Below are 15,238 nucleotides of genomic sequence, written 5' to 3' on the forward strand. Positions count from 1 at the left end.
TTATCAAGGCAGTGTTTTGGTATACAAAATTAAGTATTTAGGTATATAATTTTATGGAAGGTGGCTGTAAAAACCAATTAAATAATTTAATCAATTTTAGTTTTTGCTTATATTTTTCAATAAAATGTTTGCTAATTTTTATACTTCATTTATAGTTTTCTTTTGTTGAAGCATCAGTGCGTATGAGTGATTTTTATTAAATGAGTTTAGAAAATCGTACAGTGTATCAGCGAAATGAAGGCGAGTAGGAAATGAACATATCAAACAAAAAAACTGATTGCACTTAAATACTGATCTCTAGGTTTCACGGACAGCTTCTTTTACGACTAGAAGCACTATTTTTGTGACTACATTTGAATTTGATGATGCAGCAAAACTTATGCAGCTATGTAAATTAAAGTTGAGCACCACCACTAGAACCATTAGATTAGGAAGAACTTCTGGTATTACTTGACACCAGACGAATTTTCAGGCAGGGTGTTTTCGATATTAATAATACGATATTATTTCTTTAATTTAATATCGGTAACTATAATTCCAACAGCTGATTTGAATCAACATTTAATAAACGAACTATAAATACGAACTATAATTTTTCGATAAAAGTTTATTAAAAAAACTTGGATTCACAAATAGTGAAGCAATATGTAACATAATATGCTATAACACATATTTATGTTTACGTATATATATATATATATATATGAATATATATCAAGAATTTTATAATTTTATTTGCTTCTCATGTGGCATGTGCCATCGGTCATTGAAGTGGTGTGGCAGGCACGCGTGGCTCGTTATCAAAAGAATTCCTATGTCAAGTTTTCAATGCTTTTTCGTGCCACATCTTTTTACTGTACGCATTGATAAGGGAAAAAATATTAAATGAAACAAACGTTTTTGTTTTTATTTAAAAAACAGTTTTGATTTATGTTTAAATTGTATTTCATATTTATGCTAATATAATTGAGTTTACCAGTTAAAAACGTCAGAAAAAATTCCCATGCAGAAAATAATAAAATGAATTTATTTCGAAATTGTTTAAAAATTGAGCATATGTGATTTATTTATACAAAAATTTATTAATAGTTTAAGGGCAAAAAATTGTAGTTATTACGAGAATTTAATAAAACTATGCTAATTGGTGTGTTTGTTCATTAAATTTCACTGAATGACGGTTTATTAACGACCATAATTCAATTCCTTTTAAATTCAATTGACTGCAGCACACAACATATTTTTCCGTTTTTTTATTTAAATTTAAATGAACATTTTATTAATTTAGAAAAATGTTCTATAATGAAATTATTTTATATTTAATTATTAAATTAATAAAATTTGCCACAGAATAATTATTAATAAACTCTTGTTATGTAGTTATGACGATAACATAATGGTAGGCGCATCTACTTTAGAATATTGGATATAAATTTACTAATAGGCTCCTGTAATTAATAATAGATATTACTTAATTTGATTTGCCAATAAATGCCTGAGTAAGTTTCTTTATAATAAAATGTATTATAAGGAATTTTTAGGCTACGTTAGTTCTTATTGTTTCTTCACATTGAAAGTAAATGATTGTAGCTTTATCACAATCAGTGTAAAAATTAAATGGACATAATCGAAAACCACATTATTCAAATATACCGGGCAGGGAACTATACAAAGGTAAACAAATGCATAGTCATTTGTATTGTACATTTGTATCGTTTAAAGGTATGTTGATATATTATTACAATTAGTTTTAAGTTTCATAATATAATAAAAAAACAATATAATTTATAATATAATAATATAATCAGTTGCTTAAGGTGCGCTGACTCTGAGCTTCAAATTTGGCAGGACACTAGTTCGATTCCTGGTACTTGCAGTCTCAAAAAGATTATTTACGAATAATTAAATATAAATTAAATTAAATATAAAAAATTATTTCCAAGACCATTGATGATGGGTAATACTGAAAACAGCTGTATGGTTAGCCAAAAATTTAATTAATTAAAATAAGAAAAAAATGAATTTTTGTTATTGTATTTCACTACTGTTCGAATAACCTCTTTTTGGGAAAGATATGTTATCTTTACTAATATAAGTGTATCATTATTTTATTTTTATATATTATAAATAATTTTTATTATATTATTTTATATTTATTTATATTTTTAAAAATAAATATATTTTTATTTTATATATTTTATTTTTTATTTTTTATTTTTATTTTTATTTTTTATATTTATTTTATATTTATATTATAATTTCAATACCACTGACGATGGATATTTGGCAATATTTAAAACAGCTGTATGGTCAGCCAATTATTGAATAATTAATTAAAATTATATAAATAATTATTTTTATAATAATATAAAATAATTATAATAAATATTATTATAATAAATATAAAAAATAATTATTAATTAAAATAATATAAAAAGAATTTTTGTTGTTGTGGCTTACTACTTTTCGAGACCTCTCTATTATTTCTAAATTAAATATTAAATTTAGAGATATGAATACATGAATCTTGTTTAGCAGATTAATATGCTTAGTGCGCTGTCAAATCCTGAAAGCAGTATACGTATGATTATATTACCCTTTAATACAGTTTATTATATTATTATTTAACTTTTAATGTGATTTTTATTAAATTAATCTTAAATATTAAATTTTCAAGAAAAGTCCTTAAGTTGTTTAACAGCGATTGCTCAATGTTGGAGTTTCTTTGCGAAGCCACGTAAATTGTGATGTCAAATTTGCATCACGAGTCAAAAAAAGAAACTCTAAACATGAAAGTTTTTCCATTAATTCCGTCAAAATAAAATCACAATCTCAAAATAGAAAAATTGAATGAAGAAAACTAAATTACTGAATTACTGATTTACGATGAGTGCTAGCAGCTTAAGGATAAAGACAGCCCGTAACGAAATTTAATGCTGAACCACAAAGATGGCAGTGTAAAATTTTACTACGGATATGCAACAACAACTATTGGGAGCAATATGAGAGGCAGTAGAAAGAAGTATAGCTGCAAAACCAGTGAAAAATGTTGCTGTTTTATTTTTTTTTGTTTGTTGTTTGTTTATAACGACTAAACTTTTAATGACTTATTTGAGGAGCAACAAACATTTGAGTCTTTCAGTAATAACAACAAAAACAATTACCAAGAATAATGTGAAATGAAAAAGTTCTTGGCAGGCATAATAAAAACCTCAATTTTTAAAATCAACACATAGAAAATAACACGAACGTGAATGCTACCAGTTGCCACATTTCAACAAATCTTCAGTCTCAGTCTCGCCTTTAACACCAATAAAATACGGGCAAGCGATGACTAGGAGTAGGAGCGATGTTTCGCCTTCTTGCTTCGCCTTAACCCTATAATGCTTGTGTGATGGGAAAAAATAGCACTGGAGAACTATTATTTTAACTATTACGAGTGTCGTTTCTGCAACTATTTGAATTTTATTGTCAACATTAATTTTGTAAAATGGATTTACAACAATGAAACACGAAAATCCGTCCAACTTCCGGTTGTACGCGTGAAACATGTTATTTGCCGCCATTACAGCGCAAGTGGGCGCAGCGATTAAAGTAAATTGGGTTTTATTGTTTCTTTAATGAACACCGTTAATGTGTCTGCCTTTATTAAGTTATCGTAGCTGTCAACTGCTGGATTTGCGGAAAGTTTATAAAGTTGTTTGTGTTTATGAGGTTGACTCGAAACTGATTTATACTCGTACAGCTCTTTTTCCGAAGTTGAAATTTCTAACATATAACAGTATGATTTGGTATTTCGTATGCCATAGAGCTTCATTTGAATTTGCTCACATTAACTATAGTCTGGTATTGAATGAAATTAACTGCACAAGGATTAAAAGTTGAAGAAAAGTTCAAAACATAATTTCCTGCCAATGTTTATGTTGCAGAGTGAATGCACCATATGGCGCATAGTTTGTCATTTCCACTTTGATTGAATGTAAGAGACGAGACGAGACTTTCTTATTAAAAGTTAAAACTGTTCCGATAGCAAAGTGCAGGATGTAGTAACAATTTTCAATTAATTTGAAAGTTTTTTTTTTTTCAAATCATCGTCTGCACTTCATTGCGTTCTATCCTGTTGAGTTTCAATTACGTTAATCAATGCAATTTTTTTTAATAAGTCTGGTTTTGAAACTATTTTACATAATAACATTTTTTTAATATTGATTATATGCACACATTTTAATTAATAATTTAGTTCTGAGAATATTTTATTTTTACTTTGAGAATTAGTATAACCCAATTATTTTCTATTTTTTTTTTTACCAAGTGTCATTGACATTTTTATCATTTTTCAGCTACATTCACTCTTCAGGAGGTATACGATTAGCTAAGTTCACTCAAGTGTATTGATAATGATATGTGCTATTGTCATTTGACAAGTGGATTTTTTGGCACTTAGTAAAGTTTCCATACGAGTCATAATGTGGAAAGCATACGTAATCAGTATTTCTAATTGAATTTCCGCCTTTACTTGCCAAATTTTTGCTAATAATTATTCGATAAATAACTAGATTTCTAAACGAATACTTGAAATAGCAAATTAAGCCAAGGACATTAACATTGTTTTTTTACTTCTAATTATGTTTATCACCTTAAATAATATTAAAAATATTTAAATAAAAAACTAATTTTGTTTATAAATTGTAAATAAAATTTATTATTTAATTATGTATAACAGATAGTTTGGTCTACTTCGAAACCATTAGAATAATATTGAAGATGGTTTACCAAGTAGAGCGTAATATCTGTTATAAACACATAAACTATAAATTTTATTTGAAATTAACAAATAAAATTAGTTATAAAATTAATTATTATATTTTTCTATATTATTTAAAGTGATATAAAATAAAAAAAGCTTGGCAATAAAACAAATACAACAGACAAATCAACGACCTATAAACGACCCATAAAAACTAAGGCCGAATACATTTACAGGAATTGTATAATATTAAAGTATTTAACACGTTACTAATGTGATTTTTATATTATTGTGACAAATATATAATATTATTATATCTTTTCTAATACGAATCTAAGAAGGTTTGAAGGCTTTGTTACCTTTAATATTAAGCTAAGACTCAACCGCTCTCCCATTCCGCTTGTCCTAAGTTGAAATATTTTGGCATTGTCCTTTTTTCATAATATAATTTCATCCCCTACGTTGATTATACGCCATCCGTAATTATTAAGCCTAGATATATTAATATATATATTATATATATTATTATATGTATTAATATATATATCTTTCTCCCCTGATTACTGGAATGAAGTTTCCTCAATGCTGTGAAAATCTTCTCCATTCATTCCTAAGAGGTGGTTTTATTGGGTTTAAGTCTAACACTTTGGCTTTCGATGGTTTCCACCTACTATAAGTCAAAGTAAAAACATATTAAATATGAATTGAATATATATATTCAAGTTGGTGTCAATCAACACCTCTTCTTAGTTTTGTGGGTAAACCTGATTGAGTTTCACTGAAAAGGTGAGCTGATTTGCTGTTTTTATGGGTTCAGTATCTTACTCGTTTGTTAGAGTTGTTTAGCGTAGATATTTCAGGTTGTTCATTGTGTCATAATATGTTCCAATTTTTGCAACCTACAGTTCATATGTGAAAATCCGTGTTTCTGAAGTTTCATTTACTATTCTACCGAATGCTATGTTTTGGCAGGCTTAAAATTTATTGATAATTATTTTGGTTCAGCAAAATGATTTCTTCAAAATGAAGTCTTAAAACCTTATTTAATATAAATATTATGAAGTTTTATATAAATTCATTGTCATCATGAATATTTCATAGTATCTAATTTCGTTACAAAATTATTGGCTTAATCACTACTTTTTTCATTAATATGACAAAGCTCTCAGATTTATGCGAAAAATGACTGTCATTGTTAAATTAATCCACCAGCATTATCCGGCTGCTGATAAATCACCATGAGAATGACTTAATCCTTTTTGCACAATTGAGATGATAATTCAATATTCTGATTTTTGAAGTAAAACAATTGATTTCGATTATTCGAAAATAGATACAGCTAATGATTTTAAGTGGAAATGTCGAAAATTGAAAATTAAGTTTTATTGGCAATTTTACTGGAACATAACATTTCAAGGATAAATAATAATTTTTTAAAATACGGGATTATAAAAAGACAAAGGTTGATGAGAGTATGTGTCAAAGTATACATACAAATGATAATTACTGCAGTAAATGTATCTATCTAAAATTATTATATACGTTAAAATAGATATAACATTGAATATCTGGCTTAATTTAATTAATGTATTTAATTTAATAGTATAAAGTGCAATGCACACTGACATTGTGCATTGATTGACATTAAAGTGATATTTATTTAAATTTTAAGTGACGTTTTAGCACTCAATGACTCAATTATTTATGCATTGTGAAGTTGTTTCTAAGTGATATATTTTCAATTTTCTACTTTAAAAGAGTAAATATTATAATATATTTAGTTAAATTTTTGAATATTATATATAATTAACTTTCTTTGCTAAAATAACAGTTAATTTTATATATCAAATTTTTGTTAAAAGTAATTTTGTTGTTTTTTATACGGGTTTATTAGTCAACAGTTAAATAATGATCCTTTAAAATATATTTATTTGTTTTTAAAGATTTTTTTGTAACAATATTTCGACTATGATCTATAGTCATCAGCAGTTTACTTTTTGTTATTTCTTTTTTTCATTAATTGAATATATATTACATTTATTTAGAGTTGAAGAATACAATTGAATAAGAGAAGACTTGAGTTTGTCGAAATTTTACAAAATTTAAAATTTTAATTGCAGTTATTTAAATTCAAGAAAACATTTTTTTTGAAATTTATTTCTTTTATAACACTATGGTGCATAATAATATTTATATTTACTTGTAATACTGTGCTCATATATAAAAATAATAAAAAACAAAATTAATATATAATTCTCCATACATAATATGTTAATTTTTAATAGTTATTGTCAAATTTTCTTAATGGGTAATATACAGTACATGCATATAAAGTATATTAAAAAATTTATATAAATATACGAGTATGTTTAAAATTAAAATTTTATTGAAATAATTCAATTTACTTACTTATTGAATTAATAAAATATATTTTGCAACTAAATTTAATGAAATTCAACTTTATTAAGTCTAATTATTTAATTAAAATCATGAGCACACAGTGCGTATGAGTGACATTTTTTATATAAAGAGTGCATCTGCATATTCATAAAGGTAATTTCGGTATAATTTTATTTTAGTATAAACGTTAAATGTAAATTATATGAAATTGCTTCAGCAAAACTTAATGAAGTTCCTAAACAAACGAAACTTGTGCTCCAGGATAATAATGTTATTATTAAAAAAGCAACCCAAAACATCGAAATAAGCAGAGAGAAAAGTTTTATCTGATTAAAAAATTCGTAATAAGTCTACTACGTGACATTTGGCGCTGAAGCAATTCCAAGAAGCACATAGATTTTATCGGTGATTTCAGCTTGCTTCTCTAAATAGGCGCTCTGAAATATGACTCTAAGCATGAGTATAGCAAGAAATATATTAACGAGAAACTGCAAAAAAGAAGAAGCAATTCTACGAATATTCCAGTACATTTAAAAAACGTACTTTTTATTTGGAAAATTTTAAGTAGGAAATATTTCGTTTGTTACGTATTACGCAACTAACTACCAGTCGTACTGTAAATAGGCTTGACATACGCAAACCAAATGAAAATGTAACCTACCACATTGGATTCATGCTTGTGCTTCATCAGAAAATGCCGCAAGTCAAGTTTAAATTGTACAAAAAACAGCAACAAAAACCAAACAAAAAACAAAATCAGAACAATTTTTCTTGAGTTCCTTAGCCTGGAACACAGTAGAACGCTAGCAAATTTTAACGATAATATTTTTAAAATTCTTTTTTATGCCCGTCTTAAGTCATAAATAAATAGGAAAACGTCATTTAAGAACAATGAAGCCAGCAAGTAAAATAAAGTGAAGTAAAGTATATTGAAGTTAAGTGAGCTACAACGTCTAGCATCCTGATGATGACTCAAGCGGTAGATGTACGGTAGATGTATACCGTGTATATATTGTATATGAGTGCGCAAGTGTCCCTTTGTGTTGGTAAAATAAAATGCCTAAGGCCTTATTATTTTTGTCGTTGCGGTTGCTTTTCTTTTTAAATAACTTTTCAGTGTACCGGGCATTATTTAAATGCGTGACAAGTATACGTACCCGTGCGAACTAAGATGAGAGAAATTTAGTTTTGCAGCTTGAGTAAGGATCAAGGTGTACTGATATCCTATTGCACCTTTACATTTTTATTGTCAACTTTACCTTTTACCTAAATTGCTTCTGCTCTGCTATTCGTGTTGTTGGCTTTGTTGTTGATATCAATGTTTTTGTTCTATGTTAAAATGTTTATTTATTTTGTGGGCGTGGGCGTTTTGTTAAATGTGTTGTGGAGTTGACTTTTTGCCTTGGCAATTTGTGTCAATTCAACTTTCTCCCCCCTTTTTCCTGTTATCATCAACAATATTCGTAAGATTAAAACTGGCAGCTCGATTGCAGTCTTGTATTTACATTTATTTTAGCTTTCAGGCGAAAGTAATTTCCTTTAGTGACTATATAAGTGTCACTTTGGCTATACTAAAAATTGTTTCAGGATCTAAGTGTAATTTGTTTATAGTGCTAAATCGAGTGTAGTGAAACTTTTATTACAGAAAACATTAACAAGTTAAAAACTATTAGTGAGCTAAAGAGGATTGTGAATGCTATATTTATTAGAAAAGTATAAAAAAAAATTTAACTATATTAAATGCAAAATAATATAAATGTTTAAAAATTTTTTTCTAGCAAAATTTAGGAGCACCACAGAAAATTTCAGTTTCAAGATATCAATACGTACTAAAATTGCCTTAACCAACAATACATATATTAAACAGGTATTTAAAATTTATAAAACCGTTACGGAAGTAGTGTAAACATTTTTAAAAATAAGAATTGAGATTTTTACAAATATATATTTGAAATAGATTTAATATTTTTGAATACTAATAATATATTTTGAATATATACTAATATATAAAAAATAAAACACATTTTAAGGAAGAGGTCAAGAAAGAGTTTTAATATAGAAATTAGTATAAATAACTTACTATTAAGAGAGTTACTTCTAAGAGTTACAACTAAGAGCTTTGCTGATCTCTTGTTGTTCTGGCCTTTTTCTTTGTCTCACAATCCTTGGTTTCAGGATTCTACTAAAATTGTTTGAAGTTAAGGGAAAATATGAAAATACATTTTCAGTGTTCATTTTCAATAGCTTAAATTAAATATTTAAACTTTTTACGAATTTTAAAAGATGTTATTAACTGCTGCAACTATTTAAGATTTTTTTATAAAGCACAAGATTGCAATACAGCTTCTTAATTATGAATTGAAAATGATGCACTTAAGCATATTGGCGCATTGTGTTATCGTATTAGAACTTATAGGCTTAAAAACTACCTTGAACTTTTAGTGAACCCTAAAATGTTTAAAAAACCTTAAGAGAAAAGATGTTTTTTAGTCGTATAGTTAATTAAGCTGCGCATGTTCTAGGTAGTAACAAAGCAGGTGTGTGGCACTTTCATCGTTCTTTTCACAATAGCGACTGGAATGATTGAATAGGTCATGCAATATCCTAGTTTGATTTATGTTATTTAATTTTAGAGTTTTCTCATATTTTGTAATTCTTAAATGAAAAGTATTCGCTCATGAGTATAATAAAAAGTACAAAAGCAAGCACGACTTTTTAATAAAAAGTATTTTAAGTGAGGCTAACTACTAGAAATCACAGATGCCGGTAAAATAGTTTCTTATAGTTGTCAAAACTTTTATGAAATGTATACCTAATTAATTAATATAATTGTCAATGGATGGCTTCACTATAAATATTTAATTTTAAAAAATCCGTTGTACTTTGCAGTCCAACTTATTTGTATATCTATACAAAATGAAAACAAACTTTGATCTAATACTAGATGTGAAAGAGTGTAACAACTAATTCTTAGTTCTTAATATTAATTTAAAGATTAAACTTATAGAAAAATTATTTCTACCCTTACATTCTTTGAAATATGCGTAATAAGTTTTCTCCATTTTCTTTGACTTTGAGACTCTTTGTATGAAAAGTTTACGTTTTGAAATAAGACTCCCAAAGTGCGTCTACTATACGTTTCAAGTTTTCGTTTTCCATTCAGTCCTTTTAGTCCTTACGAATTCCTACACATAATTTAATTTTCCACTTAGGCTTTGTTTTTATTTTTTAACTGGCACAAGCTGTCGCCGCGACAATTTAATGAAATGAACCTTCTGCTTACTTACACTTACGTCATTTGATGCCATATTTATTTTAATGACTGCTCAATTTAATCACTTTGCGGATGTCATTGGCACGTTTTTCTGCGGTTTTAATCATTTAAGATATTTTATATACATTTTTGAAATTTTTTTGTGGATTTATGATGTAAAATAAATTGAAAATAAATGCATACATAAAAAGTGAAATTTTTTATACTATCATATATAATACTTTTCGATTTTAAGAGAGCCTAAGGGTAAAACTTTATTTTCTGCAAAACAAATGACTTTTAGATAGCAGAAAATGTATATACTTGTATAAAATAATAAATATATGTACTAACCGATATTAAGAAAAATATATAAAAGTGTTTTGTACCAGTTTTCCAAAGAAATTGTACTTAATCTTCTGTAAACCGACATAGGCTTGACTGCAAAAATTCATTTTTATATAAATCCAGAAAAATTACTATAAATTTTTATTATTCCTACACTTAAGGTTTCAAAAATGATGTGATATATATTTAAAAAGATCTTTGCATAGCCCTCTTTCAAGGAAATTAAATTCATATCGTGTGCTCATAAATTTCAATATTAGCGAATATAAAAATATCGTCTGTAACTATTGAATCTTTCTTAGAATGTAAGTAGAATGTAAGTTAGTTGAGAGCCTGCTTTGTTTTTGTATGGCCAACCGCCATATGCCTTTTAAAAACCAAGAAACACTCGTTGTAGGAAATGGTCACGTTGCGATTCCATTATATGGCTACCAACACAATTGCCACCAACACTATTATAAATGCGAATGCAACGGTAAGCAATATAGTATTTTTCTGCATAGTTGAGTTGGTACTACTGCTGCTGCTGCAGGAGCAGTTGTTGCACTGATGCTTGCTTCAGAGAGATGTGCATTATTCCGTCGTTAATGCCGAAGGCATTGCGTCCTTAATGCCAGAATTTGCTAGCGTTTCCGATTTTTCTTTGGTGCTAGCTCGCCACATTGTTGGCAAATTTGATGTATTTCCTGCGTTTATGCTTTCGTGATCATAGCTTACGCTTCACGTACGTCTGCAATATGCTATCAGGATGTGCGATGGCTAAAATTTATCTGTAGTCTTAGAAAAATAATGATTATCCTCTTTTTATGGTTGAGTGCAACAACGTTTTCGGTACGTTTAGTTGCATTCTTAAATTTTATTACTTTTAGTTTTCATAGCTATTGCTTCCTTCAAATTTACTTTAAGTGGTTCATAGATATTTGCTGTGCAGATTGTAGCCAAAAAAATCATAAAAATTATATGTTTAAAACAAATGAATTATAAAAGTTTAATAATCATATCGATAAAATAACCACTAATAATGTATATGACTAGAAGTCCGTTTTTATCTCTTTGAAGGATTCAGCAAAAATACAAAATCAAAATTTATGTTTCATTTAATAATTTTCATTAAAAAAAATATATAGTTAGCACAAAATATTTAAAAAATTTGTTTGTTTTAAAAAAAATTTATTTATTCTGATAAACAATTTTAATAGAAGCGTAAGAAAATCTTTTAAAATATGTAATATTGAAGAGGTTAAGATAAATTTATAAATAATAAGGCTAAATTTGGTTTAGAGATCGCATATTAATAGATGTACCATTCGAGGATATCTATGAATTAAAGCTGATGCGCTTAATATTGTCTGCAAAAGCTAAGTTACTCTAACTGTATTTATATTATAAGTACATATGAAATGCTTGTTAAGGTATTTAGTCTCTCAGATGATTTCAAGGAGATCCTATAAATATACATTCACTATCTTTGCACCAGAAAATAAACTATATTCTACACACAGAAATTAATACATCTATCTACCGTTGGGTAAAAACATAAAAAAGTGAATGTCGAATTCTTTCTTCACTCGGTCAAGTAAATACACGAACTACAGGTTTACTAAAACTCAAAAGATCTCTCGTGATTTTTTCGTCATAGGCTGACTAGGTCAGAGCGTTCTAGTCTCCTTACTCTCTTCAGAAATAGTCTATAATTTATTTGTTATCACAAAAAGATATCTCGTTATTTTTCTACCTAATCTAAGACATATGGTTCTTGTAATCTCATTGTTTTAGCGATTGGCCTATAACCAATTTTTATTGTAAGAAGATCCCTTGTTCGTTTTGTATATAATTTAGGCCATAGGATCAGCAATCAATCAAAATTTATTTGATTTTATTTGATTTGATAAGAATCATACAAATACTGTTTAAAATGCTTGATCCAAATTTAATATATTATGTAGTTTTATTGGGGTGTTTCTATCAACTCTTTCATTAAATTTTCTTATATGGACACAATCAACTCAAAACTCGTTCCTCGAAATGCTAATTTAAGCCTCAAGAACAAAAGAAGTCAATTGGGATGATATCAGTTGAGTACTGTGGTTTATTGCGATATGTTATTCATTAAGTTTTTTGCCAAAAACCTTTACAGAACAAGAGAGAATTTTAGAGAGGACATATCATTTAAAATTCAATTTATGAAAGCAACTGATATAAACACATTCGTTAACAGGTGGTGCTCAATTCGTATACAGTTCAGTGACATTAATTAACAGAAAAATTTGCCATGGAATCTCTTACGTCCGTTTTTTAAATCATATTAAGAGAGTAGACGTGAAAATTGCCCAACAGCCGGTACTGCGGCTAGAAGAGACCTATTGTACCAGTCTCTTCATAAATTTCAGAATGAAAGTTTATTAACCCAAATTAAAAATTGTTTAATATTGAAGATGATAGCTTCATAAATTTCAACATATTTAGACCTGATTTACATCATTTATTAATATATATATACATATTATAATGTATCACAGATACCAGAAATTGAGTTTCTTCACTACATGTATCAAGGAATATTAGTAGGTCTTCTTCTTATTCTGTGGAATAGAAACTATCTTATATATGAAATGAAAATGTAAATGTAAATGTAAATGTGCATCATTAAGATATTTAAAAGTACAATGGTGCCAATAATTATATTATATTATTAATTTAAATATATTCCAAACTTTATATGAAGGACTTAAGTAGAGCACTTCATAGCTTAAAAATGTTTCAACAGTTACTTATGAATTAAAGTTGGAGTGCATTATGAAGTTCTTCAAACTTTAATGGATTTTCTCTGCTATCTCTGCTAGAGAATGAAAACTAAAAAGTAAAAAGTAAAAATAATGAAAATGAAAATTTTTGGGGCTAGTTCAACTGCTATCGACAAAGTTTTTCGTATGCACAAATCACTTAAACGGCGCTGCTTGACTATTGCATTTGAAATTTAAATTGCCGGAAGTGCTGCCATAATGTCAACCATAAATTCCAATTAAAGTTCACCGTAGTCAAGCACTAGATTTAAGTGCCAGAAAAGCTACTACAATAAAACAAAACAGAACAAAACAAATCAAAAAAAAAATATATTCCAAAAATGAAAAACTGGATCAAGTCAAGAAAATAAAGAAAATTATATTTGTGCCGCTGTTCGATACCATTTTGGACAATCGCCCCCAAAGTAAAACTCTCTCAACTCTCAACTTTCCTCTGAGGACCGCACGCAGTGGCATTGTGCCACAAAAATTCGTGTCATTTAGCAACCATTTTCAGTTGAACTTTCCCGTTTGCTCCTTTTATTTTTACGAGTATTTGTGTTTGCATTTTGTTCCGTTCGATTTGGCGCACATGAGCTTGCATTTAATTGTTTTATTATGCCGAAGAGACGGCGACTCTGTTACAGTTCTGCCATATCTTTCTGTAATGGCGAGTTTATGTGACTTGTCGGCGGCGTTATGATTTTCAAAATTCGTTGCTATTGCAGCCATAAAAAAGCTGCATTTTCACAGTCATTGACCCGTTTTTTATTTTAATTTTTTCATATTACTCACCCGATTTCAGCTGATGCAGCGCGTACGCGTTGCACATTGTAAAGGGCATCAAGCTGCACACAGCTGCATTACATTGCACGTTGAAATTGCATGAAAAGGACGAATGCTCAGCATCCTGTGGCGCAAAATGTTAGTGAAAATTACAAAACGGAATAATTTATAAATTATGCTGTGAGTGCAATGGACACAAGACAATGGTACTACGTCTGCACAGCTATTGGGTTACTAGTGAACTTAAGAGCGCGAAATTTAAAGAAAAATTATGATAGAACAAATAGTAAAATTTAATTAAATTTTGAAAATATAATTTCCCTTTTGGTTTCTGCCACACAACAAAAGTAAGAAGTCATGAGAAGGCAAGAAAATTAATAAAATTTCAGCTTTGTTTTTAATTACTCTAGAAAATCAAATATTTGTATGGAAAAGATAACTTTCCACTTTTCACAGAGTTATATCAATTTTCTATAAATGGTGTAAAAGTGCCTTCTCTATATAAATAAACGAGTATTTGCAGTTATTTTAAAATTTGTGGTGATGGCAATTTGAAGTACCTTTTTATTATTAGAACGCGCAATGTCACTATGATATGATACACCGCGACCTATTAGATCTATTGTGTTATACATTCTGAGAGTTTTCTTAGCTACCCCAGATAGTTTAAAGGTACTCATACATCTAATAATATCTCTCAGTTCAAGATCGCAAATTAATTCGATTTGAGTAAAATAAAATGAAGCCACTGGGATCATTTTATGTTAATCAAATCATAACAGAATATGTTTTTTAGATATTGATGTTTTTTAGCTTCATTTTGGAAAATTGGTAAATAACAGGCGTGTGTTCAGTTAAGAATTCAGTGATTAATTGTTTAAAGCAGTGGTTTCCAATCGGTGATCCGCGGACAGTATGGATACA

The sequence above is a fragment of the Teleopsis dalmanni genome, chromosome 2, assembly GCF_002237135.1.
Source record: "Teleopsis dalmanni isolate 2A chromosome 2, ASM223713v2, whole genome shotgun sequence".
Classification (NCBI taxonomy): Eukaryota; Metazoa; Arthropoda; class Insecta; order Diptera; family Diopsidae; genus Teleopsis; species Teleopsis dalmanni.